The following is a 23450-nucleotide window of genomic DNA, read 5'->3' on the forward strand; positions in this document are numbered from 1 at the left end:
AATAGGTATTATCTTGTATGAGAAACAGCTAATATAGGACCACTTTTCTTTTTTTTTAATTAATTTTGTTATTCTCCTTTGTTTTACTATGGAAATGCTGTAGTATGTGAGTGTAAGCAGCAATATGCATCTAGGCACGTGCATCAGTGGAATATGGGCTGATGAGAGATTGTATTTTTGACTCTGACAAGACTTGGGGCAACTTCTGCTTCTCTGAAGGGACACAATTCACTGTCTCCAGTGCTACAAACTTGAAATCCTGGTAATAGCTTATAGAGAAACAGTTTTATGGAGAAGTTAAACACAGTAATCCATGGAGCTAGATTCAAGGGAAAGTGGAGATCTGCCTGTTGAGAGGAACAGCTCATTTTATATGCACTCGATCCGATGTGACTGGTTCTCAACCAACCCTCAGCGTACTGCAGAGTAACCTGAAGTCCAAAAGGAATGGCATCTAGAGCTCACAGTACCAGTCAGTGATCAAGAGTGTAACTGCACTCTCATGTCATCCTCTCAATTTCCCTCCTGTTCCAGTTCTTCATTAGATAAAAATAGTTTTGTTTGTATCAAAAATTCCGTCCGAGCTCCAAGGTAGCTTTTTTTTTTTTTGACAGATCTCAAATCCCTATCCCTCCTGTGGAGGGATATAGGGACAGTATTCCCATTGAAAGACATGGTTAGATTAGTTGTTTCTCATTAAAATTACCTAATCTTGCCCTTCGACATCCTCAAAACTGTCTGAATCATTTTCCAGAAACATTTGAGTCACAAAAGAGATCAAGCACAGGACATAATAGCCTGAATGATTAAAGCCAAAGGCATTGAAAATAGATACAGAAGCTATTTTGAACTGTAGGTTTTGCCATATGCTATATTTTAAAGCCTATAAATAAAATTACCTTTCTGACATCCTTCACTCGCTTTGGAGAGTTTGGAATTCAACAGGAGTATTGTTCAGCTCAGTGGTGGCTGACTAAAGTTTTTACTTTCATTTCAAAATTTTTAATACCATGGGAAATTCTTTGCACCATTTGGGAGCAATCAAAAGGAACTTGCATGATCAGCTTTATGGGCGATAGGCTTAGAGGTGGTCAGAGTTCAAATTATATCTGCAAATATACATCTGAAATTCAATAAGGGAAAAAAAAAAAAAAAGAATAACCACGGATTTTTGGATGTATTACACTGTTAGCCTTCGTAGCTGTGGCAAGGTATTTATAAGAGACCACTCTTAAGACATTTTAATGCACTACCTTTAACTGCCCCACAGCAGCATAGCCAAAGGGCAAATTAATTGTTCCTTTTTGCAAAATTGCCAGTAGGAACATGATTTTCATTTTTTTTTTCTTTTAGTAGTAGTCCAAGGCAGTACTGCAGTGTGGAGCAGCATATGGTCATTTCTGTATGTTTACAAGAAAAGCCCTTTTTGAAATAAACAGCCCTTAGCAAAACAACTGGAAATTCTAATCTTATTAATCCTCTAAAAGATTGCTGAGACTGGGTAGGGGTGCACAAAGCTCATGCTGGCCTGTGTCTCCCTGTTATTGTAATAACGGAAAGCTGTTGTCCTTGCTTCGTATTCCCCCGCCACCCCTTCCTCTTGTGGTGAATGCCATGAGTGTTTGCTGCAGGATACATGAAGTGAGGTCAGTGGCTGCTGTTCCTCAGTGGGAGCTGCTGGCTCCATCTATGCCTCCGTCTTGCGGATGGTTGGATCCTAAATGACTTCTGCCTCTTTTCAGGAAGCAAATTCCTCTCAGGAATCGGCCACCCAGGGATGAAGGTATGTGTACGAGCTACAGATATAAACTTATTGTAGGAACAGAGCAACTGGCAGCTGATGATTACAAATGCACCGGGTACGGAATCCACAATGTTTCTGCTTTTCACATGTTTTCTGTTCCTGCTTTGCATAGCTGAGTGCCTGGCGCTAGTGAGGGATGTTGGAATCAAGCGAGGGGAGAGGCAGGGATGTTCTGTGCAGTGCAGAGACACCCACTGGTATATTTAAGCAAAAAATTACCCTGGCTCAAAATGTGTACGACAGCCATCTTAACTTCTGGCAGTAATACCGGAAACTAAACTTACTGAGCATTGTGGAATAACGTCCTTCAGAGGGTATGGTAAATATTAAATGCACTGCTGCAGTACAGAGCTGCCTGTGTCGTACATCTGCGAGGACATGCGGAGCAGCCTGGCGCGCCTTTCAACAAATCTTCATCGTAAAGTTGACTTTTGTGTTTTAGTGCTCCTAGCTGCAAAATGCACCCTGAGGCGGTTTTGGAATCAAGCACCGTTCGGAGCAGTCCTGAGACTGCTCTAAACTGTGCCAGGGGCTGAAACAGTTTTATGGTCCTCATCGTAAGGAAGCAGCTAAGGCATCTAAAATCCACGGTTCAGATCAAGTCTCTGCCAGTTTCAAGCTTATTAATATTTTAAATGCCTTCTGTTCTGTTACTATATGCTGTTTGCCAATACGTATAATTCAACCTGTTTCCCTTCTTTATTTCCCATTTTTTCTGCACCATTGTACCACCCTGGTTGCTCTTTGGCATGTAAATTTTACCACTGTCCCTGTTGCTTTCAGAGCACACCCCCAGTGATAGCTCTCCTCCTCTTTGCACGTTTGTGTACGCATCCAGTGCTCATCACTGGATTAAGACACGGGATTTAAAGACCAGGCCTAAATCTCCAACGCTGGAATGATTAAATGAGAATCTTTTTTTTTCTTTTTTTTTTTTTTTTCTGGTCTATCGTTCTGTTCCTTGAACAACAAGCTTCTGCCCCCTGTGCTTGTGATAGCGTGATCTCATTTTAATTGTCATAACGATATTTGCTGTAATCTGCAGACTGTAAAGCCATAAGGTCAGTGGTATCTTCTGCTTTAGGGGATTGAGTTCAAATCCTTTCAGACATGCAGTAACTAGCTGAGACAATGGCTATGAGTGAAGCAGTCCTGCCTTAATTTCTCTGGCACCTCCTTACCTCAAGCTGCACAAAAAACCTACTCCATATGCCCCTCTGCTGCAGAGACCTGGTTTCTCCTAGGGCAGAACGGATGCCCTCTGGTGTTCGTCCCAACAGAAAGGGTTGTTCATGGAGCAGTGGGGTGCTCAGGCTGGATTTGTCCACTCTCTGGTACTTATCGCCACATGGGTCGGATATTGCGTTCAACTGCTGCTTGTGCTCTCTCAGCTATAGACAGGGTGTTACCTACCACTGCAGATACATAAGGGGCCAGTTTCAGCCCCGGTTCCCTCCAGAAGCTGTTTCATGCACCCTGGGAACTTGTGCCTCCTGCTGCTGCAGGTTCTCTGTAACATCCCTCCCGAGCCCTTCCTGCAGGGCTGTCACAAAATTCGCCGCTTCCCCATCTCAATGGGTCATCTTTGCCCTCCGCCCCCACTTGCTCTCCTCCACCATGCAGCAAGCCCCGCACTTATTTTGGGACAGAGCACCCTCGTGTCCTCGCACTTTCCCTGAAGCAGGAAACTCTGATTTCTGCAGCAACTCAGGGGGGCTGTGGGGACAGGCAGCCCCTTCAGAAACACCTAGCCTCTGCCATAAAAAGACATACTGATAGTAAGACAGAGGAGGTCCAGCAAACCCGCGCCATTTCATGGCTTGGAGGTGGTGTGTGCGGGGAGAGGTGGGCAGGTTGGGGGGGGGGGGACACACGGGTTGTGGTGGTGAGGGGGACACGGGTGTGTGAGGAGGTGACACGGGTGCGTGAGCAGGGGCACGGGTGTCTGTGAATGACACGGGCGGGTGGACACGACTGAGGTGAGGGGGGGGGGGCGCCCCGCCGCGCGCTCCCGCCCGAGTGACATCACCCGCGGCCAATCAGCCGCCGCCGCTCCCCGCGCCCCACTCGGCCCCGGCTGGGGGGGCGGTGGCTGTCAGGCGGGCTCCGAGCCGAGCCGAGCCGGGCCGAGCCGAGCCGAGCCGGGCCGAGCGCAGCCCCCCGGGACGCCCCCGGGCGACGTCCCGGCTGTCAGGTAGGGCACGGCTCGGCCGGCGGGGCCGGGAGCGATGCCGCCGGGGGGGTCCCCAGGGCTGTCACCTGGCGGGGTGCGGGGGTGCCGCAGCCGCGGGGTGCCGCAGGGAGGCTCCGCTCCAGCCCTGCTGCTGCTGCTGCAGGGGTCGCGTCTCAGGGCTGGCGGCAGCCGCCTCGTCTGGGTGTGTGCGGTGGGTTAACGTGTTTTTTTTTTTTTTTTTTCCCCTCGTTGCGCCTTCCTGCAGTAAAAAAAAATGATGATAACGTGCTGCTTAATTGTGCGGTTCTCCTTGCAAAACGCTCGCGCTGTGCCTTTTCTGTGTCACTTCGCTGCAAATGGCAGCGATGCCGCAGCCGGCGGCGGGGCCGGGAGCGCTGCTCGCGGGTGCTGCCGGTGCTGGGCTCCCCAAAATGTCCCCCCGGGGGCCGAGCTGCAGCCGCGGGGTCCTGGACCCCCGAGGGACACCCTCCTGAGCCCCAACCTGTCCCCCAAAACGCCCCCCCCCCCCCTCCTGCTGGGGCACGCACCTGCCCAGGTAACTACCTCTGCACCATGCGGTAATGAAAATAAACCACGACCCATGGAGGAAGAACAGTTTTATCGGTTATTATATTAAGGGCTGTAAAGATATTTAATGGGAGCCTTAGGGTTTGGACGACAATCCCTTATGTAATTACAGGTGTGTACAGCTTGGGCAATAAACAACCCCAAAATGCAGCCACCTGTGCAGAGATACACGTTACTTCGTGTCAGTCTGTTGTATGAAATTACTCTTAAATCAGTAAAAATAATGAATAAGAGGACCTGAGACTGTGTAAGCACAATGGAAAGCATACTGAAATGACTCGAAGTTTAAATAATTCTCCATTTTTATCATTAGTAGCTTTTTCACGTCTCTCTTGTACAAGTCTATGTCGAAGTGAGCTTTGGCCCATTTTGCATAAATAACAAATGACCAAAAGTTCTCTGATAAGAAGTTTCCGTAATGCTGCAGAAGCCTGTTGGTAGTACAGAGCTTTTGTATGTTTATTTGTTAGTCTCTGAATACATGTCATCTATCAGCATCAGTTGCTTAAATCTTGTATTTGTGTTTTTGATAGTTGACAGAGGAACAGCATATACCATATCCATCCCTAAATTGTGCAAAAGGTAAAAATAAGTAGTTAAGCAAAAAACTTCTGACCTTTCCCGTGTTGTATTCTCTACAGTGCTTTTGTAAACCAGCAAGAGATTTTCAGTTTTACTTCAGACAGACACCAAAAAGTGCTACAACCTCAACACAGCTGCATGGTTATGCAAGAACTTGGTTTCACAGGACCTCAAAGGATCTTACATACCTTCTGAAGAAGAAACCCTACATTATTAACAACAAAACAAATAACTTAAAAGCAGCTTTTTGAGCATGTCTCTCTGATACAGTCTTAACTACATGGTCACATACTGTTTTTTTTCTGCAGGAACCCTGCCTCATTCAGTGCACGGGATGGATGGAGCTCACTTAACACAGCTCAGTATTTTGCTTTTGTTTTTCTTTCTCCTTGATCGATACGTGAGCCCATGATTTATTTTCTTCTTCGCATATCTCAACTCTGCTTTGAAGACAGAACTGATAACATCTGTATGGGCTTTGCTAAAGTGCTTATCATTATGTGATCAGAATGCCTCACAGACAGTTTCTACTTTATCAAATGCTACCTAAGGTGAGACAAGACTTTTACAAATGATGAACACAGAGAGGGTTAGGTTAAAAGCATTCACTCATTTCTGGTGTCCGATTTGAAACTTCCACCATTTTAAATAGCAGTATTTCTGTATTTGCTCAAGTTACAAGGGCCACTGTGTTTAGTAACAGTCCTGAGTGCTCCACACCTATTTGAATGTGTCTGCAGAGCAGATGGGAAAAAGGGAAATCGCAGTTAATTACAAACTGGGGGAATCTTGGTTTAAATTGTGTGTGTGATGGTAAGAGGGATGGAGGAGACTACAACATGGAGGACTTTAACTGCCAGTGCATTTATGGCAGTATAGTCTGTCTCCTTTTTCTTTCTGCAAGCCCTCTGCATTCACTACACACATACCTGTCTTTTCAACAGGTAACAAGAGTCCTGCCTACATTCAGTCCTATTTCATCTTCTGTGCATGTTTATCCTGTGCACTGGTTGAGGCAAGGTAACTTTGAAGAAACTGTATGTGTTTATTTAAATATTGTATTAAAGTGTTCACACTCAAAGGAAATGAGTTAAGGTTGCACAAGCAACATGTTTGTCACTTTATGACTTTTTGAGTGATCGAGTAACATTCATAATATTCTTTCATATTTCTTAAAAATGAGAAAATTAAATGTAAGCAAATAAAAATAATAAGTTAATAATAATAATAATAAAAACAAAACAAGAAAACCTAGAAAATTTTCAGCTTTCAAAGTAAATTTCTTCTTGTCTTACTGTATCGGACCACAATGATTATCAACAGGATAGGAGAACTTGGATCTCCTATTTTGCTCTCCTAAGAGCAAAGGCTCTTAGCTAAAAATTATAGCATTATGAAAGTGCAGTTCCCCTTAAATGCACCAGTAATAAAGCAGAATGGGTTAATTTGTCACAGGTTTCTACAGGTATTTCTAATTGTGGAGAAGGGGTGAAAAACTGGAGTCCTTCATTCAGTTCTGAGCTTTAGAGAGAATCTTTAATAGTGCAGGAAGGCTCTTTTGCCAGTCCTCTGCAAGCATAGTCCTTCTCATGTCATCCTTTATACATGTTTCCTAGTAGTAGTCTCATTATCCTTCTGGAGCCAGTCAAAATCGCAATTGTTACTTACTGCTGGTCTTGACTGTTCCAAATATGTCGTCTTTTTTTTTTTTTTTTTCCTCAGCCGGTCCCTTCTCTCCTTGCTTTTTTCTTGTTAACATTCTTTCAGCTTATGTTTCTTTATTCTCCAAAGCTTCCTCTTCTTGATTTCCTAAATCAGTCCAGTCTAGTGTCTTCAGTCTGCAGGCACCTTTTCAGCACTTTTACCAGGTATTGGTCTCAACTTTTACTCTTCTTTGTAGCTCATAGTGTTTCTTATGTTCTTCTGCACAGTACTTTCCTCTTAGAAGTTGGTTAATTTTTGGTCCATTTTTAGAGATGCAGGAAAAAATGCATTAATTCAATGCCTACGTTGATGGCTTCAAAATATACTAATGTTTTTTGAAGTGTTTTAGACTCTTTGGTGTAAAGAAAGAAAGAAAGAAGATAGTTGATTGTTTTATTATTTTTTTTTCTCCATTGTTCCTTTTTAAAACTGAACTTCTCAACACATTTTTCAATGAAGTTTATAGTATGTGTTGTGCTTGTATATAAGCATTAACAGAAAGCAAAGATGACAGACAGGATGCTTACTTTACCAAAGCTGTAAGTAACAGTAAACATTAGAAATTAAATTAAATAGTCCTAATTATAAAGATACATCAGCAATTCTGTCTGTATCATATACTGTATTTTTTTAGGAAGTTATTTTACTCTACTCTACTCTACTCACCCTGCTAAGTTTTGTGGGTTTCTGGGCTGGCAAATGAAATGTCTGATGGGTTGGAGTTGGTTTGTGATTATACTTACATGTTTTTTTTTATTATTATTATTTATTTTTTATAACTATTTTTATTTGATGTTAATTTTCTACAGTTACTGCTCTTTTAGAGATACTTAGAAAAATAAGATGTAAGGCTCTTGGTGAATTGAGATCTGAATAAAACTGTGACTAGTGGAGTTACCACTGCACCATAGTGTTTTGTTTACATAAGCTAGTCCTTTTGATGTTATGAAAATAACATTTGCAGTAATTTAGTAGGGTAGTGTCTGAAATGGGGAACATGGAGGAGTTGTGGTTTGCATGACAAACTGAATATTGTAATTCATGTGAGAGAACGTATAAAAACGGTTTCATACATGCAGAATCTTCCTAAAAGCTTGTATGAGCAGAGCAGTGTGGGAATTCAGGATTTAACCACAGCTGGGAAAGAAGTCATTTTTAACTTCTGTGTTCTGTAAACCCAATGATTTGTTGGAGTGCCTATTTATAATTTAAGCAATATGTGATATAGTAATGTACGCACTATTTTTTGCAGACTGTCTTGATGCTAAAATTAACGTATATTCAGTATATATTCACCTTTTTCAGACATAGTTTTGTTTTTCTCTGTGACTATTCTTTAGGCTTTTCATCTTCAAGCCTAATCACAGCTTAGGAGAAAAAAATAATTTTTTCTTGTGTGCTAAAAGATAAACAGCTTTATATGTCTTAACAAAGATTTCATTTGAGATAAGTTTTGAAGTTTTTCAAACCAGTATGAGTTCTTTGAAACAAGAACTAAAGCTGGCTTTGTTTTGATAGAGGCGGTCATTTATTTTGCCATCTACTCACTGGTAAAATCTAAAATAATGTTGAAAAGAAGTAAAATATCTTGAAATGTTGAATATCAACTCTGTATTTTCCTTTACCAACCATTATTAATGGAATTCGTAAAGTGTCCAGTAGGATAATTTGTTGATAAGGAGTTAGAAGGGTTAGAAGTTGTTTCTAGGAGTTAGAAGACTCAGTGTTACTGCTGTTGCTAGTAATACTTTTAGCTAAAGTGTAGCTGAAGTATAGCATTTTTCACTATGAAAAATTTTGAGCAAAGCAAAAGGAAAATAATGATTAAGATAGATGAGAAAGAGCAGCTAGAAATGTACATTTTGGTTTGTTTGTTTTCTGAATCTCTTCTTGAGAAGAATAAGTGCATCACTCTTTTGAACCATAGCAAGAGGCCAGGCTTCCCTTTCATCAGCTGTCTACAGTTCATTTCTTTTATGAAAATCAACTTTGGAATATTGAACAGTTCCCACTTCAGATTTTTATTATAAAAGAACTCCAATGGACACCAGCTGCTGTTGAAATAGATTTTGGGAAGGCAGGCATTTTGAAACACTATTTTCCCCGTGTTCTTGTCATTTCTTGAACTCTGCCTCTCTTTGCTCTTTATCTTTACTATACTTTTTCCCTCTGACCTTTTCTGGCCCCGTAACTTCTATTTTTTTTTTTTTAATGTTATGTTTTGAAAAAGTATCCACCATTAACTTGAGGTGTTGCAATGGTATCTCAGAAAAGGTTTAACGAGGCTGTCACAATGGCAAAAGTAGCCAGCAGCTTGACTGCTATAGGTTGTTTTTGAAAGCCGTAAACTAAAGAAAATGCTTGATGCACAAGTTCAACGTTAGCTGAGCGTAAAAAAATCTGTATACATTTTTTTGATTATCTTCATTTCTTTCTTGACTCTCTACATAGCACATAAGAAATGTGCCCGCTATTGCAAAAATAACAGTAAAGAGCTGCCAAGGCAAGAAGTGCCAATGCTGACTACTCTTCTAAATAACTGGGGTGACAGCTCAGTTACACTTGGTCGTTTAAACATCTTCCATTTTCATTTTGCCTCAGGTCTTGCCAGATGGATACAGTATTTTTATTTTATTTTTTTTAAGTCAATATATGAGAAAAGGCTTATACTCAGAGTTATGGAGGAAATGCTGAACAAGATTCTCAGTTCCTCGGTTCATTATCATAGTTCATTGCTTCTTTCATTTCTTGATGTTCATCAGCCCTATTGAAGAGCACGTTTTTGCAAAACTTATTGATGCATTAACTGAAAAATTACAATATATGTCAGATGGTTTACATCATAACCTATTTCTGTCAATATTCCTGCCTTATTATAAACTGTTTATCTGTGTAAGCATAGAATTAGTAGTTTAGATGAAGAATTAACCTCCTTCTCAGCAGTTGGGTTTTGCAAAATGAGAATCTGGAAAGAATAAACAAAAAATTAATATTATACAAAATTGCATAATGGAAAAAATATGTAACTTTCACATTTGATACATTGATCTAGCTTTACCCAGTCACCGTTATATTAGCACAAACATATCTATATAGATTTTTTTTTTCCAATGCACTTCTATTTGTCTGGAGATAGTGGCCTGAAGAAGAAAGTTATCTCTAATAAATACCTCCAAATTAAAGAAACAGAAACAGATAATCTCAAGTATCTGTGTTATATTAGTTAAGAATACTCAAGAAGACTAAAGGGTTTTGAATGAAAAAGACTTGATTGCATTGTCATTAACAGTGATTTGTCAGTTCCGTTATTAGGCTTTCAGAGCATGATTTTGGGGCCTAGAGGAAAGTGGTATGCCTGAGAAGAAAGGTTAATTTGCACTTGGTTGTGCAGATCAGATACAGGAAAAGATAAATCTGACTAAACCAAGTATTTTGCTGTGGAAATGGCAGCTGTGAATCTGCTGCTCAGAATGACATGAAGTCCTACAGAAATGTACAGGCATAAAGAGAGTTTTGTAGTAAAAACAGCCGCAGGTTTGTAATAAAGCACAGCTGTTCCCATTTCCGCTCACATTCCCGTATTGTAATAGGTTCTGTGGGTTCTCTACAGACCAGCTGACCCAATCTTAAATGTAGCTGAACCATAAAACCTGTTTTGTCCTATTTCTATGAGATCTTATTTAAAGCCTTCAAAAGATATAAGGACTTTTTTTTTTTCTTTTTTCTTCAGAGTGATCAACTCCACTCAAATGTGATGTTTGTATCTGTAGTTGCAACAGCTAAGTGTCATTCAGACCTTGCCTGTGCATGTACTGGAGACACAGGGGGTTAGGATTTTATTTATTTATTAAGCCAGAACAACTCTGAAATAACTGCACTTAAATATATGGTAATACACTTATATACTCAATTTTATTTACGTTAATGTAGGGTGCTTCGCTGGCCTGCTGAACATTTTGTAGAAGGTTTTATCCTTGGCAATGTTGCTAGCTGACACTATTTATACTGACAATGATTAGATAAAGCTTGCAAAGAGTCGCCGAGGTTTCCCCTGTGCATGTTTTTTTTTTTGTTGTTGTTTTGTTTTTACACCAAGCACTCTTTTCTGCATCTATGCTAATGTTTAGTGATACTGAAGTGACAAGAGAAGAAAGGAAAATGGGGAAGCAATATATTTGCCTTTTTGGTCGCTGTCAAAAGAATTGTAACATTGCATAAAGCAATGAGAACTGGTCACAAGTTACTTTTGTGTTATTATTTACTATCTGTGCACCTACAGCATTTTATATTACTGAACTAGTCAATTTACAGGCGTTCTTCTACCAGACCAGTATGAAGAAAGATTTGGTACTGGTGGATTGATGTAAGTACAGTGAAGGATATACACCACCTTGAAATGAAATTTTTGCTTCAGCAGTTTGGCGCCTATACCTTGCTGTTCACTAGTGCTCTAGGCAGAATTATTTTGACACTTCCTTGTGAGTGTCTGAAATAAAGCACTCCAAACATTTAGGATATTCTTGGCCTGACTTTCAGGAATTTCCCTGGTTAATGTGTTACTAATCTCTTTTTATAGAGGTCTTTTTATAAAAGGGGAAATGTTTATTGTGTGGGTGCTAGGTAGATACTATGCTATGGAATGGGGTGTACAACCAGCCAAACAGCTGTTATTTGGCTGTTAGACTTGTAGACACTGTAATCTGAAATAATAAAATAATTTAAATGAAAATCTGTTGAAGGGAAGTATGATTACCTGAGTAGGTAATAAGCTTCATTTTGGAAATTTTGTTTTACCAGGGAGATAGTTCCCGTTTAGCTTCATAAATCACAAGCAGCATTCTGGTGAATCTGGGACCAAGTTCTTGCCTGCCCCAGGAGAATCAGCTGTGCCCAGTTGTTGCTCGTCACTTTTCTGTCACACACAAAAACAAAAACAAACAAAAAAAAAACCACACATCTTTTCAATCAGAACACAAACTTCAGTAAGTGCTTTTCAGAATTAAATAGAGGAGCATTTAAAAGAGGGCTTTTTTTAGCTGTTAGGATTAGGCCTTTGAACTTTACCATCCGCTTCATTCTCATTTGGGACTTTTCCCTGGGAATCCCTTTAGTATGTGTAAGGAAAAAAAAAAAGCCAATGGGTGAATTTGGGGGAATATTTAAAAACATTACTTAATCTTTCTGAAAAATAGTATTGTTCTCATGCTTGTCTCTGAATCCATGGCCCATTCAAACTTGGCAGGCCTGGCTTTTGGCCTGGGTGGTTCTCTCATCTTCCCTGGCAGTGCTCTTGGTGGTCCCAAGAGAGCCTCTTGGTCTCTCCTGGTTGATCTCCTAGGGGCAGAGCGATGAGAAGCTGGGCCAGAGGAGGGAAAAGGTAGCAAGTGCTAACACGTGCTTCTTAATTGGCCTGGCCTGGCCTGCACCTCACTCTAAAGATATCTGCATGAGTTTAATTTGAAATAAATAGTCTGCTTTTTCCCTGGACTGGATTAGGACTGTTCACAAGTTTAACAGACGTCTGCAGCTGATTTCAAAACTGCAGGAGGGTGGCCTGTTCTTGTCGTGCTGCAGTTGCCGTGCTAGGCCCTTCCAAATCCCTCTGACTCGGACCACAATTACCCGTGAAGTTGTCTGTCTGCTTGCTGGCAGGTGGCTTTCAAGGTCTCTGTTCACATCAAGGGCAAAGCTCAGTGCCTGCAGACACCCAAGAACTGGAGGACCTGGCCATTTCTGGAAGCCTGTGTGTGGGCACGCTGATTGTTAGGTGAAATGGGAACTTCAGAACAACAGCATCCTGGAAGGTTTGCCAGCCCAAGATCAGGTTTCACCTGATCCCAGCAAGTAATGTGGAAACCTGATACCCAATTCATAATTTGAACTGTAAGCCTGTCATCTCTCAAAATATCTGAAGAAATGAACAATGAAAGATGAAGAAGACTGTGATACTGGATAGAGGCAGATTTTCCTGTATTAAGTACAAGAGCATATAATCAAATCAATTATGCAAATTAATATAGCAGGATTATTATTTTTAACCATTATGTGATGATTCAATAAAAATAATCTGAAACTTTAATTCAAGCCAAGCAGAAGCTGCTTGATGAGTTGATATTCTCAAAGTGTGGACTATGTTTTTGTTAAAACCTTTCACTTTTGTCTGCACAAGCTGCTTTGTTTTCTAAAATTTGTAGTACAGTTGTTGCTATTATATTTTAAACACTTTTATTGCTCTTCATATACTGTTACATTATGTTTCCAAATAAAGATTATCTTTCCTATTTGGTATACTAAACACATTTTGGCATGCATTTGTGACTTACTGTATATCATTAAACCACTTCTGAGGGAGGAATCATGGTCTGACAATTAATTTATATTTCACTTGGTTTGTGAGAGGATATGAACATTCACAATGATGAGCTTTTTAGTTGCAGTTTTGCATTATTGCATGTAGATGAGTAGAAACATCTGTATTCTTGTTTTTCTGTTAGTCAGACCTAGAAGGCTGCCTTAGAAGACAGCTGAAAGCAATGAAGGAATCCATTGTAGATCAGTTTCTTCTATTGCTCACCCAGAGTTTTGGGCATAAATCTTTGCTGACTTCAATGTGATATAAAAGCAGAGATGCTCCTTGTCAGACTTTTAGAAACATTCTCCTATGGTTTTACAGACAATTGCAAATAGTGCTTTCTTGTGTTAATTCTGACTGCAAAAGTGTGTGTATATACATTATTGTGTCTCTTTTTTCCTCTGTTGACGTGGTGACAGTTGGCAGGTGCTAGCTTCCAATAAGTGAGAGCTGTAAGCTGCACAGCTTGGTAATTGGCATAGAAGTTGGGTAAGGAAATTGCCTCCTTCTCTCGTGCTACAATATAGTCTTTTAAGACAAGTTCTTTTCCTTTTCCAGAGAAAATCAGCAATTATCCAGTCTTGTCAAAGAAAGTGCATACATATAAGCAGCATGAGGAAGATGTACTTGTCCTCAGAAAAGCTTGCATTTTGCTGAACCAACTATGGGTTGACAGCTCAGTATCACCAATAGTTTTGAAAACCAGTCTAAGAATTTCTGAAAGTTAAAGTGGATGCCAGTTGGAAAGACTTTAGGTGTATATGTGTGGAATGAGCAGCAAAACTTAATCCTGTCAAAGAAAAAAAAAGTTTTCAGCTTTCAGTTATGCAGAGAGTGGTTCCTTTTTTCCCTCCATTAAAAGCAACATGTCTATACAGTGCATCTGAAAATGATTCCTTGCTTGCTAGAAAATCAGGAAAAAAAAAAGTTCTCTTTTTTCTAAATTAGAGGAAAGAGTCTTCTCCTGAGATTCTGTTTCAACTTATTCCATCTTTAAGATGATTCGTTAGGAATATGCTTATAAATTAATTTTCATTGGAGCAGCTCTTTGTGTCTCACAGGCAGCCTGGTGCACAAACACACTTTGTATGAACAGTAATAATGAGGTCAAGTAAGAAGATGCAGCGATCTGATGAATGACCTGAAAGTGAAGTCGGTACAGCTAGAAACATCAAGGCACGTGTGAAAAGCATAGGAATATCTTGGTGTGTTCCTCATGAAACGCCTCCTTCTTTAAATTCATGGTACAAGGAATTTTCTTTCAAGAAATATAGGATTCTTTGGACAGATGAACAACTGTTCTTTGTATAATATTTATATTTGAAACCTTTTAGGAAATTCTAATGGAACACGATTTCTTTGTCAGTGCATTACTTGTTTAGGAACCTTGCCAGTTCAGTCTTCAGATGTTAACTATGAGGCTTGTGCAACGTGTTACTTTATTTTTATTATTATTATTATTTTAATTAATGGAGCAATACTGGAGTTAAGGGTGAGTTGCTGAAAGGCATTAAGAAGTATGTTTTGCTATTAACAGTTATTGAAGATCATTTAAAGTGTTGGTGGGTATAAGTCACAGTACACTTCAAGCCAGAATTACAGTATTTGCAGAAATCTGGCAGTCCATGAACCTAGAGGAGCTCCTTCGTACAAGATCTGAGCTTATAATGTCTTGGTGTTTGTAGTGTCTTTTCTTCTAAGTCTTAATAAAATAATTTTTTGAGTGTGCTACCTAAGATGACTTAAACTGTACGGAGAACAAAACCACGTGCTGAAAAATAAAACCTTATTCTGCAGGTATTGTAATGCATGTCTGGGTGTGTAGGAGGTAGAGGTAGGGCCCTGATCTCATTTGGGGAATCCAAACTCGGTTGTAAAGTCCCTTCCCCCTGGTAGGGGAGCGCATCAGGGAGAGGCAGATGACAAGGAAAATCTCTTAGAACAGCTTTTATTAATTAAGCCTTTATTATGAACAGGATCAAACGATTAGTAAAAGCAGGTAACTGTCCCCAGGGTACACTTGCTTATTGCCTCCCCCTGCCCTCACGGCCCCACACTCGCAGCACACACTCACGTGTCCCTCACTGCCCTGAGTGGGTGCAGAGCCACAGCTGTCACCCCAGGTGTGGCCTGGCTCGCGCAGCCCTTTGTCAGAGCTGGCGTGGCTGCTGGCTGCACGTGTACTCAGCAGGCTCTGGGGCTTCTTCCGTTTCTTGCAGGTGTAGCAGTGCCACGAGTCCCTGGAGCTTATCAGCGTGTGGTATGCTTTCAGATGTTTCCCTCAATGCGTGCTGTTGCTCTTTTGAGCGTTCTGTGTTCTGGTGACTGGTTCATCTGCACCCATAGAGTCCATTTTTAGCAGCTCGCACCAGCAGGGCTACTAGTATTGTAATAGTGAATAACAGGGCAACTAGTATTGTAATGTGAAACTGCAAACTGGAAATGACTGACTTATGAAACATTTTCCTCAGCCTTCTTTCAGTCTTAGTTTTTCGTTTGCAATTGGAGTCTGTTCACAGATCACATTACAGATCACTGCAACCAGTTTGAATTTTCAGTTTTCTTTTTGTATTCTGCTGTACTTCTATGGAGGTTTTGGTATTTGTTCCATTGGGACCAAGTTCAATCCGAACTTCCAATTTTTATAAAAACAGTCATGAAAAACTTGTCACATCAAGTGCATTTCATGACAATTTTCCCCAACTTCTTAATCTAGAAGTCAAATGGCAACAGCAAATGTATGTATTTCCAGGTGAACTATTTCTATAGTAGTCATCTTTATTTCAAGATTACCCTTCCTCTTTCTCAGTCACAAATATTAGTAATTTTTATTGCATCTTACCAAACTTGTATAATTCAGAATTCTGCCCTCGAAACTTGGGTTACTGTGAAATTTTCCAGTTGCTACTGAAAAAGAACTTCGGTGTAGTGGTTTTCCATAGCTTAAAGTACACTGCAACCTCTGCAGGCTTTCTTATAATTCCTAGAAAGTTATATAATAAAAGTCTTATAATTCCTAGAAAAAGTCTTATAATTCCTAGAAAAAGACAACTGTATGGTTTTCTATTGTGATTAGCAAGTTATAATGTCTGACATTAATCACATGTGGAAGTGTGCATTGGGAATAATTTAACTGACGTCAAGGGAGTGGCACTGACATAAAAGCTAATTTTAATGAGCCTGATCTGCAGAGAACCTTGAAGATGAGAAGTAATTTACATAACATCTTATTTTGCCCACAAAAAAAAAGTAAATTAATTCATCTTTTTAGCTGCCATTAATTGGACAGCTCTCAAAGTACTGTTTGTTCACTGCAAGTAAGACAAAAAGGTCTGATCTGGAAACATAAGAGCACTACAATTACTGTTCTTCAATAAACTATTCTCTAAATACTATACCCTTACTGGTCTATCAACTACTTTTAATACATAAAATTGTAGATTCTCAAGCAGTGTTGGCGTTAGATTATACAGAACGTGCAATGGTTGTACCCCATTAGATGATCTCTGCATTTTCTCTTGTAGTACCATATTGCTTTCCGTGGGTAGCTACGCAGAATGAGGATACAAATTAAATTTGACTTTATCACTTTGGAAAAGCCATTTCCCTAGCTTTGTTTCAAATGTTGATTTTGTGGTAAATGGAATAATATATTTGAAGAAAAGGGTTTAATTGCTGCTTCTGATTTAATGCATTTCATTTCTGATATTTGGTAAGGGCAGCTTGATTGCTTCAGCATGTGAATAAATCTGGGCTGTGCTTTTCACCTCTGAAAAAAATTGAATCTCTTGTGAATGTTGGCATTAGACGGCAAACCGTTTGGATTTACCATTGTACAAGTCAGGTAGGTTATTTCTGTGTGGGCGTTCAGCATTTCATATATCCTTTAGATATAGATTGCAACAGTTATGCTTTAATTTCATTTCAAGACTCTTAATTACCTGAACATTTCATTTGGCACTAATATGTACCTTCGAGCATATTGGCTGTGGAGTGTTCTCTTGACGGATTCACTGTGTGGGGTTGTCAATTTTAGGTGATGGATAGCTCAGTAATTATGGAGACATTCTATATTTTCGAGTGAATTGTGTATTGCAGTCAGCGCTGAAAAAGCTAATTCAGGTTCTGTAGGAATCGTTTAACTCCATTTTCAAATAGCACATTTATATCTCTGTCTGGATCTTGAGACAATTTTATAAGAGTCTGCAAGTAAATTAGACAATTAGTTCTAAATAAAATTAACTAAAACCTGCGTTCTTGTGGGAAATTAATATCTTGTTGTTGTTTGTTTCCTTCCATTTTTGTTCTGAATGATTTTATGGCAATGTAATAAAGCGATCTGAATGTGTCACCACTGTTATTATCGACACGTATATAAATATTTGAATTTGTGATTCAAATATTTGAGTTTGTAATAAGTAAAATTGAGTTTATGATCCTATAGGCTATGTAACACTATCAGAAATTGTTAACTAAGACTACAGTGACATTAAAATAAAAACAATGTTGTTATTTTGCGACAGCTGCTTTGTTTGTAACAGTTCCTGGATTTCTAAATAGGTAAAAAATTAACATTTATTCAAAATACTGTGAGTAGAGACCATACTTTAAAGTGTTTCAGTCATTTTTACATTGTTACTGCTTGGTGTCAGTAAAGGAAAGAGTAGCATCTGTCAGGGGAGAGTAGCTGCACCCCTGTTCCACTAAACTTCATAAGGACAATGTGCAAAAAAGCACTGGGTATTTGGAAGGGAGGAGGGAAGAGAGTTTTTGGTAGCATTTACCTTTTGGGTAGTTTTTCAGGTTTTTTGAGCTTCAATTTCTGATCAGGCAGTTCCTCATTTTAATGTAGTCATTCTGCTTTCCTCTAGGTTTTCCTGTGAGTACTGTTATTAATCCTAAATATTATTATTATTATTATTGTTTTTGTTATCATAAAGATGCAGAAATTGAATTTACCCAAAGATCCACCAATGTGTTTTCAAATTTCATGCTCAGATTTCACAGAATCACAGAATCACAGAATCATCTAGGTTGGAAGAGCCCTCCAAGGTCACCGAGTCCAACCTCTGACCTAACACTAACAAGTCCTCCACTAAACTATATCACTAAGCTCTACAGCTAAACGTCTTTTAAAGACATCCAGGGATGTTGACTCAAAGCACAGAATCGAATATGTTGTTTATAAGTGACTGGGGTTTGGGGAGGATAAATTGAAGTGTTTTCTGCGCAGGTTTGAATACATATTTCAGGGCTCTCTGAGTTCTAGTTTGAGTATTGAATTATGTGAATAGTTCAAGGGAAGGAATGATATCACAGGTGATTTCATCTGTTGCTTGCTACAAATACAAGTATTCATTTTAGCAAAAAGCGGAGAGAAATTAGATACTTTCAGTGGAAGAACTCCTGAAAAATTGTAAAGTTGTCTCCCACTTAAAAAGTCAAATGAGTCACCCTACAATATTTTGGCTTTGTTAAATAGCTGTGGGTTAGGGCAGGATTTCTAAAACTCCTGTAGTGATCAGTTACTCAAAGTAATACCTTACATAAGGGCGAGTAGAAGAGGAAGGTGACAAGGAAGGACTAGCATTTAGGTGTCCCTCTGCCAGAGGTGATTTTTTTCTGCTTTTGAATGTCTTGGGTTTTTGAGTGTGTGTGAACAGACTTGACCTTGCAATCCTTTTTCTTTTTTTTTTTTTTTTTTTTTTTTTTCTGAAAATGCCTACCTCCTTGAAGTTAAATGTTTTTTTGTTTGTTGTTTGTTCGTTTTTTCTTCCCTATTTTAATGTACGTACCTGATTGCACCATTTTGTTTGGAAGAACTCTGAGTCCTTGGCTGGAAAAAAAGAAAACGCGCTCAGGAGAGTTGGGAAGAACACACTGACCCCACAACTATTGTCTGAACAGTGAAAATCTCAATGGTCCTTTAGAAGCAAATTCCTTAAACTATTTGCCAGTGCCATTTATCTCCTTTCAGCTGCCTCTGTAGCTTAGTATAGCTCACAGCCATGCAGATAATCCCCCAAAGACACCACTTGTGTTTGTTATCTTCATGGGCATAGTGTTTTATCTTCTGTGAACCCATTTGGTACGGGTTTCTGTGTCCTCATAAGAGTGATTATGCCCAGTAACGCCCTTAGATGTTTGGACAGAGGACTGTGAGTATGCTGTTTTCATTGATATGCTGGATTTTAGTCTTAATTTATTTATTGATTTTTATTTCATTGCTTAAAGCTATTAAAGGGTGTAAGCAAAATGAATAGTTACCGTAAATGCAAAGGAGCAAGAACTCTACTGAATTTCATTGTGTGCAAGATCTATTTCTGTTTCAATTGATAGGTAATGCTATTATTTATTTTTTTTCCCTAATTCAATAGGCTGGTAGTCTTAAAATACTTGTATTTAATTTTGAATAACTTTTATGTTCTGCTTTAAGATTTTGGTAAGAGATGAAATACAAGCATTCTCTATTGACACGTTTGGACAGACGGTTGTCCTGCACAATATGTGCAAGGACGTTCTTCTCTCAGGGACTGATATTCTGCTTTGACTGTTCAGAGTTGGTAATTATGTTCATTTTTGCTCTCTGATTCAGCCCCTGGAAAATAGTCTTCAGGTTATCATTAGAGATAGATAGTAGATGAAAACTGTAAGATGGAAGAAGGAGGTCTTTTTTTACATTCTGTTTTTGAGTTTATCACTAAAAGGAGTAATAGAAAAGACAATGCATATTGAAACCTCAGGGCATTATTTGCTGGTGCTGATACTGTCATGAGGTGGAGTCTGACAAGTCCCTGATTAAATATTTGCATGATTGGATTTCATGAGAGAAGAGGTGGTGATGGCATTTCCATTTGCATTTGTGTGTGATTCAAACAGAAGAAGGTTTTGCCTTTGATTTTTTTTTTCCCCTGTGTAGATGTAGAATTGATTTTAGTGTATTTCTGTCTGAAGAATTTATTTTTTGAAAGAGATAGACTTTTTAATGGATCAATAAATTCTAGGAAGACTACATTAGAAATCATTTAAAATAACTGTCACTTATTACATCTTTTAATCAAAAACCTCTTCTTGCTTCTCAGTGGGATACCTCTTACAACAACAAAAAACCATCTTCCCAGAATGCTTAAATTATTTTTATTGACACAAATAAATTTGAGTGAGTGATCTGAATAACTGACAAATTTCCAGGTTCTGAGGCACAAAACATTTCCTATTGAATCAAAATGGATGCATATAATGTTATAAAAATAAAACATTGAATTCTATGTTCCTTTTAATTTTTTGCATGAAAGATTCAGAAATTAATCCAACCTATGCTTTTTAATAAAAGGGATACTATTTCAGCGCCTTAGAAGTACATTCCTGTCCTACTGAGCACTCAGAAATTAAACTTCATTTAGAGACATTGTTTGTGGTTGCCCATGGGATTTAGCGAGAAGCACCACAACATTATCAGACAATAGATTCATAAAAAGTTAGTTGGCTGAACAAACAATTCATTATTTCCATCCTCATCATAGGGATAGTTTATTGCTTCACTGTCATTGCTAAGACAAAAGTGGAAGGTAATATAGAACAGTTTTTGACAAATATGCTTTCACATGCTGAATTTATAGGTGAAAAAAAGATGTTAATCATTCATCTGCTCATTGTAAATAAACAAACATGAATATGTATTATACACTATTTATTTTTTCAGTCATTCCCATTTTTATAATTGATAACTTTTAAGTATTTTGGTTTGACATTCTCCATCTGCTGATGCAGGTAGCAATCACATTACATGAGCAGATGAATTTTCACCTAGCAACAAGAGAGTTTTCTCAACAGACAGTGATATCAGCTATTGTTCTATCTCATCCTCCAAAGTGATCTTAGAATCAAAAAGACAATGATGGAAGCTTGATGTTTGAATAAGGGAAAAAAAAAGAGGAAATATACGTGTTTTTTTTTTGTCTATTAATTTTGCATATTAATATGCTGCTAATCTTGTATTCCAGTATAGAGAGTAAACAAACATGGATGGCTTAATTCACCTGCTATAAACCAATCTAAGGCAGTGTGGGAGTGATGTTGTTTTGTGTTCTTGTAGTTATGGTTTTTTTTTTTTTGCCTTTTTTTTTTTCCTCATGGATATAACTGATAATTTCACAAGGAGAACTGTGTGATGAGATTTTTTGGTGATACTTGGTAGATAAGTACCTATAATAAGTAGTGCTAGTATTTGTGAACTGCCATTACCAATTACCATCTTTAATTGTAAGTTGGTGTATCTAATTTACCATTTTATGCATATTATAAAATGATTATTTTTTTCAGAGTGTTGTGCTTGAAATTATATCAATCAGTAATAGTAACATAGTGGTTGCAGGACACTAAAGAACAGAAATTCAATATTTTAGCATGCGTAGATGGCAGGAGATTAAGTTTTCCCCCTCACAAATTCACATGCTTTGCAATGAAACTCTAAGACTGTCAGCGTGATACCAGAACAGCTCAGAGCTGTTCTGAATAGCTGTGGGAAAGAATCCTTTAATATCATTTTCTTTCTTTTTAAACAGAATAATAGGATTATGGGTTAAAAACTCATGTTGCTGATATACATTTTTTTCCTCTTCAATCAAAAATAGTTATGATTTTTAGTTATGATCTCTATTTCATAATGAAACAGTTAATCTCCCTCAGAAAATGGAAGAGTGCAGACTGTGCAGGTTTGTTAAATATTGCTTTTCCATCTGCAAGCATCGCAGCTATCTTTAATAAGTAGCCCTGTCACTCAGCCTTTCTCGCAGAGTATCTGATGAACCAAATATTTCACATTTTCCTTGGGAAATGTTTAGTTTGAGATCAACAAAACAGAATAGGGACCTGCTATTTTATTTTATTTTATTTTATTTTATTTATTTTATTTTATTTTATTTTATTTGGTCTGCCGGTGGGTGTTGGTAGATAGCCAGGACCTGCCTCTTGCCCCGCTGGCCATTCAGGCTCTGGAAGGCAGTGGGAAAGCTTGTAGGAGGTTAGGTGACATGGTCCAGTAGGGGCAGTACTGCTACGATGGAAGAATTCCTTCAGTATGAAAACTCTTCTCTAATGGTTACTGTGGAAATGGAGAACTTAGCGATTATATAAATTAGTATCTCAGTTACATGTAAATGCTCTGCAACATTTTTTTTTTTTTTTTTTTTTTGCATTATCATTTAGGAGGACCATTGATTCTGTATTCACTGGGCCATTAGTGCTTTCAGGTCCATTGTAGGTAAGATTTGGGCCAAATCTTTAATGCAGAAAAAGAGGTGCCTATTTAAATAAGTGGTTTGGTTTCATGGAGTTCTCTTACCTGTTCAAGATTTTATCGAGCAAAGTTGTTCTTCTCTTGTAGCATAATGTACATTTTGTAGTTTAATTTCATACAGTCAATGCTTCAAATACTGGCCCAACATCCAGGGAATATTACTACTTTTTTTCCCCCTTTCATTCCCCCAGTGACATTTCTAGTAAAAAAAGACTAGAATGCTCAAAAAGACCATTCAAATGGAGCTGTAAAGCAGGAGATACATATAAATTGATCATAATTGACTCAATGTGCTGCTTATATATATGGAGACAAATTAACTCTAATGATTTCTGGTCAGGTAGATGAGTCACAGCGCAGTGTTGGAATGTCATATTCCTCCATCCAAGACAGCATTAAACTTTGTTTAGAAAAATGCCATGTTAAAGTGGAATTATGTGCTGTCAATTGGTTTGTCTTTAATAAAAGTAAATACTGTACTATTTTTTTTCCCAGTGTGGTGTAACTTCATAATGCTAGGAGCACAATACTGATCTTTTTCACGTCTTTCCCCATTTCTCCTCTCCAACAAGACTGTAGTGAGTGAGTCTTAATGGTTTGGAAACCATTTTCAGTTTGAGGAAAGTACTCAAGAATTTTCTGTTATTTTATTCTGCTTTGCTGGTAACTGAAGGTATGGTTTGACCCATACTATACTTATTATAGCATGAATAAGTCTTTAATTCTTATAGTGATTCTACTTTCTAACATCCATGCTATATTTTTTTTTCCTTAGGAAGACCAAAAGGGCTGTTATGTTTGAAGTGACATTTTATAATCAGAATTCATCTTCTTGTAAAGATGTGGCAGTGTGGATGAAAGTTAATGCTGACAGAGAAGGTAATCTGGAACCAGGGAATGACTTTTCTTGCACTTTGAGGACAATACTTTTGAAAATTGGGTACATGAA

At 38.5% G+C, this 23450-nt stretch overlaps 1 protein-coding gene across 5 annotated transcripts in view; it reads left to right on the plus strand.

Annotated features, from left to right (window-relative positions):
• Positions 1–1620: 1620 nt before the first annotated feature.
• CNTN1 (contactin 1) overlaps positions 1621–23450 on the plus strand; it is a 251088-nt gene continuing 229258 nt past the window's right edge. Inside the window, exons 1-2 of one of the 5 annotated variants that reach the window (XM_050710809.1) lie at positions 3895–3998; positions 5456–5698. The gene's annotated coding sequence lies outside the window, so the exon portion shown is untranslated. Of the gene's footprint in view, positions 1784–3868; positions 3999–5455; positions 5699–23450 lie in introns of those variants that run through there. The other 4 variants (XM_035544261.2, XM_035544262.2, XM_050710799.1 and 1 more) reach the window with 4 other exon arrangements.

Source organism: Cygnus atratus, chromosome 1 (genome assembly GCF_013377495.2).
Source record: "Cygnus atratus isolate AKBS03 ecotype Queensland, Australia chromosome 1, CAtr_DNAZoo_HiC_assembly, whole genome shotgun sequence".
Lineage (NCBI taxonomy): Eukaryota > Metazoa > Chordata > Aves > Anseriformes > Anatidae > Cygnus > Cygnus atratus.